The 5,079-nt window shown below is 43.0% G+C and overlaps 1 long non-coding RNA gene across 1 annotated transcript; it reads right to left on the bottom strand.

The window, feature by feature from the left end:
• Positions 1 to 1,443: 1,443 nt before the first annotated feature.
• Positions 1,444 to 4,784, bottom strand: LOC115899680. Its single transcript, XR_004059301.1, has 2 exons — positions 4,044 to 4,784; positions 1,444 to 2,517 (listed from the first exon to the last, which is right to left on the bottom strand). It is a non-coding gene; the product is annotated as an uncharacterized LOC115899680 (long non-coding RNA).
• Positions 4,785 to 5,079: the final 295 nt, after the last annotated feature.

The following is a 5,079-nucleotide window of genomic DNA, read 5'->3' as shown; positions in this document are numbered from 1 at the left end:
CTTGAGCCTGGAAGGTGGAGATTGCGGTGAGCCAAGATCGTGCCTCTGCACTACAGTCTGGGTGACAAAGTGAGATCCCCTGTCTTAAAAAAAAAAAAAAAAAAAAGAATAGCAAAGATATCTTGAATTTACAATTTTTATGAAACCAAAGGACTATGTGAACACATTGTTAGGGCCCAGGAAACTTTATTAACTTCATGGAAAATCTGCCTCTGAGTAGTTATTATTTTATTTTGCCTAGACTTCATGTATGTCATTCCTTGTAGTTTTTGCAATAACCACATGCAAAGTGTTATTTTTACCACTTTATAGTAGAAGAATCAAAATAGAGGCTTACGGAGATGGTGGTCTGCCCAAGACTACACCAAAAACAGTAGCTGTACAAACCCAGGACTACCATGTTGCAGGGCTGACCAGTACTGTCTGGACCACATAACAAACATACACACTCTGTCTTTATTAGTCCTCCTTTTAGGTGAATGACCTTGTTGAAGTTAAAGAGAGATACAGAGTCTCAACTTAGTTGCCTCTTCCATATTACAGTGGGTCACCATGGAGCTGGGACTGTTCTCAGTTTTGAAGCCAGAATCTCAAGGTTTCTATTACATGCATGCTCTAGCAACTAATTGTTTAAACAAACTTGCGAAAGGCTGACTGAACAAACGTAATGCCAGTGTGTTCACGCATAATGGGAGGGTGCCTGCCTGATAATCAGTGCAGTCAAAGGGCTAAACCACAGATCAGAAGACAGCTTCGTAAACCTGGAATCAGAAATAGGAGTTGGGTTTCATGATGAGATAGTTTCATCAAACTAGGCTAATCAAATGAATGGCTATTTCTTCAGGGGAGATACACAGTCATGTATCACTTAAAGATGAGGACATGTTTTGAGAAATGCATCATTAAGTGATTTTGTCATTGTTCAAATATCATAGAGTATACCTACACAAACCTAGATGGCTTAGCCTACTACACACCTAACCTATATGGTAGAGGCTATTGCTTCTAGGCTACAAACCGGCACAGCATGTTACTGTACTCAATACTGTAGGCAATTGTGACACAATAGTATTTGTGTATATAAACACATCTAAGCATAGAAAAGATGTGTCTTTTTTTTTTTTTTTTTTTTGAGACGGAGTCTCACTCTGTCGCCCAGGCTGGAGTGCAGTGGTGCGATCTCGGCCCACTGCAAGCTCCGCTTCCTGGGTTCATGCCATTCTCCTGCCTCAGCCTCCTGAGTAGCTGGGACTACAGGCACCTGCCACCATGTCTGGCTAATTTTGTTTTTGTATTTTTAGTAGAGACAGGGTTTCACTGTGTTAGCCAGGATGGTCTCTATCTCTTGACCTCGTGATCTGCCCTCCTTGGCCTCCCAAAGTGCTGGGATTGATTACAGGTGTGAGCCATTGCACCTGGCCAATTTTTTTTTTTTTTTTTTTGAGACAGGGTCTCACTCTGTCACTTAGATTGGAGTGCAGTGGCGCAATGACAGCTCACTGCAGCTTTGACCTCCTGGGCTCAAGCGCCCATCATTGACCAAAATGTCATTATGCAGTGCATAAGCGTACATCTGCCAATCAAATAGTGGCTGAGGTCAGGAATCAGAATATCAGCTCTCTCAAGGAAGCATTGGTCAAAAGGCAACAAATTCTCTCTCTCTAGTTCTCCTTTTTAAAGCAAATCTCCATAAGCATAGTTTGTACTGTTTTGGTTATCAGTGTCTAAAAACATAATTTTACCTGTTTTAGGAAATGTATTGGCTCACATAACTAAAAAAAATCTAAGGGCAGCTCATGGCCAAATCGGGGCCCAAATGATGTGCTCCCTTCCATGTGTTGCTTAATTCTCAGGCTTCACATGGAAGTAAGATGGCTATAGCTGCTGCAGTCATCAAGTTTCAAGTTCAAGCACATTAAGGTTCAAGTACAACATATGTCTTAATCCTTTTCCTGTTGCTATAACAATATACCTGAGACTGGGTTATTTATAAAAGAAAGAGGTTTATTAGGCTCACAGTTCTAGAGACTGGGATGTTCAAGATCAGGCAGTTGCATCTGGTGAGGGCCTCCTGCTGCATTGCAGTGTGTCAGAAAAGTAGAAGGGCAAGCAAAAGAGACCAAATGCAAGAGGCAGCCTTGCTTTATAACAACCCACTCTCATGGGAACTAATCCAGAACTGAGAGAACAAGAACTCACTGCAAGAGTAAGGCATTCATCCCTCTTAACAATCTAATCACCTCTTAAAGGCACCACCTCCCAACACTGCCACACTGGAGTCCATGCCTCAATGTGAGTTTTGTGTGGATAAACCATATTAAAACCATGACAATACTGGGGTGGGGGAAAGAGACTCTTGCAGTGGCACTAATTTAACTGACTTCAATTACTTGCTCACCTTTGAATCGATCATGAGGAATGTGAAATGCTGATTGGCAGAGGCCTGGGTCATGTGCCGTTCCTCTTGAGCAGAGGGTGGAGCTCCAGACACTTCATGGGTTATTGAAAGGTGGCTGCCTAAACAAATACAAGGTAGGCTTGATGGAGAAAAGGGGGAATGGAGGTAAATGGAGCACAATTGTGCACTAAACTAAGGTTTCATGTCTTATTTATTAACGTACAGTTGACAGGCCGAGCATGGTGGGTCACACCTGCAATCCCAGCACTTCAGGAGACCGAGGCAGGCAGATCACCTCAGGTCAGGAATTCAAGACCAGTCTGGCCAACATAGTGAAACGCCCTCTCTACTAAAAAAAAAAAAAAAAAAAAAATTAGCCGTTTGTGGTGACAGGCACCTGTAATCCCAATTATTCAGGAGGCTGAGGCAGGAGAATCGCTTGGACCCAGGAAGTAGAGGTTGCAGTGAGCCAAGATCACACCACTGCACTCCAGTCTGGTTCGTCTCAAAAAAAAAAAAAAAAAAAAAAAAAAACCACAGTTGACAGTGTTATTTGTGTCCTAACAATAACCACATTCCCGTCACACCTTTCTTGGGATACACCCCAGTAGCTCCTTTGAGCCTGGGTGTCTCCCACAAACTGTTTCTTATGATATGTAACTTCTGCAGTTGACTAAACTCATTCAACATGAGTGGTTCGATTTACCACCCATTATAAAAGGAGAATGTACTCTTTAAAAAACATATATACATATAATAAAAATGCATAAAGAACAAAACACTTTCCCACACATAAGTAAGCATTTATCTCATCACATAAGCATAAGCACTATTTCTTTTTTTGTTTTTTTTTTGTTTTTTTTTTGCTTTGAGACAGAGTCTCACTCTGTAAACCAGGCTGCAGTGCAGTGGCCCGATCTCAGCTCACTGTAACCTCTGCCTGCCCGGTTCAAGTGATTCTCCTACTTTAGCCTCCTGAGTAGTTGGGATTACAGGTGTGCACCACCACACCAAGCTAATTTTTTAATTTTTAGTAGAGATGAGGTTTTTGCCATGTTGGCCAAGCTGGTCTCGAACTACTGGCCACAAGCAATCCACCTGCCTTGGCCTCCCAAAGTGCTGGGATTATAGGCGTGACCCATGGTGCCCAGCCCATTCCAGCCTGTCATCTATGGATAAAGTTCATTTTTTGTCATGATCCTTTTTTACATTGTTGTGATCCTCCTGCACATATGTCTGCCTTTTCCCTTAGCATTATGTCATAAACATTTTAAAGGTTATTACGTAGGCCTTATTAATATAATTTTTTTATAAAAATATTTGACAAAATATTACAAGAGCAATGTATTTGTGGCAAAATAATTCAAATAACACAGAAATATATAAAGTTAAAAAGTAAAATCCCCGGATTTCAGGAATGTGGACTAAACTCTTGCTGAAATCTCCTTCATAAGACCCCAGGAAGAGATTTTGTTAAAGATACAAAAAGAAAGAGAGAAGGAAGGAAGGAAGAGAGGGGTGTGAAAGACAATACAGCCACTTTTGAAAACAAGGAAGGACCCTCTCTCTAAAGGCTGGGCAGCATTCGTCAAGGAAGTGAGGAGATAGGAAACCACAAGTAAGCCAAGAGGCCCCAGCTCCTCACCTCCAGGTAGGACTTGAAGCCCAGGGTACAGGCAGAGGTGTAGCCCACGTGGCAGAAGGTAAGCTTGGTCAGCCTCTGAAAATGGCCCATGCCATCAAAAAGAGAAAATCTCAACAGAAGTCGGGACTTGCGTCTGAGAAAAGAGACTGACCAGAATGATGAGGACCTGAAAAGTAGTGACTTCATATCCTCAAGACAGCTCTCAGTCTTAGCTGCACGCTAAAATCACCTGGGAGCTTAAACAGGAAACAAACACACACTGTTTTGCTCTACTACACTCAACCCTTCTGACACAAAATGTCTCAGGGCTTATTCTACCCCAAAGAATCCTCCAACTCTTTGGACACCAACTAGGTGTATCACACAATTTAATTACGACACTAACTACCTGGAGTGACTGCAGATGCCACAGGTTAGGGGCTCAGTCCCACAAAACTGCCCCCAAACTTCAGATGCCAATTGCAGCTAGTGAGTCCCTAGGTTACGCACACTTCTAACTTGGCTACAAATTGGAGGCACCCATTTGCTATGATGGCTCACAGAACTCAGGGAAACACTTATGTTTACCTGTGTTTGCCAGCTTTTTTTTTTTCTAAGACAGGGTCATGCTTTCTCTCCCAGGTTAGAGCAAAGCGGCATGGCTATGGTTCACTGCAGCCTCGACCTCCAGGCTCAAGCGATCCTCCCACCTCAGCCTCCCAAGTACCTGGACTATAGGTGTGCACCTCCACGCCTGGCTAAGCTTTTATTTTTCATGGAGATGGGGTCTCATTGTGTTGCCAGAACTCAAGTGATCCTCCCACCTTGGCCTCCCAAAGTGTGGGGATTATAGGCATGAGCCACCATGCTTGCCCTCTTTACCAGCTTATTATAAAAGATATGATAGAGAATACAGATGAACAGCCAGATGAAGAGGTACACAGAGTGAGTCCAAACGTGTCCTGAGGGCAAGACTTGGGGTGCACCACCCTTCTAGCACGCAGATGTGTTCACCAACCTAGAAGCTCTCTGAGCCTTGTAGTCTTATGGAGGCTTC

Source organism: Rhinopithecus roxellana, chromosome 9 (assembly GCF_007565055.1).
Source record: "Rhinopithecus roxellana isolate Shanxi Qingling chromosome 9, ASM756505v1, whole genome shotgun sequence".
NCBI classification, from domain to species: domain Eukaryota; kingdom Metazoa; phylum Chordata; class Mammalia; order Primates; family Cercopithecidae; genus Rhinopithecus; species Rhinopithecus roxellana.
This window is presented reverse-complemented; position numbering and strand designations above follow the sequence as displayed.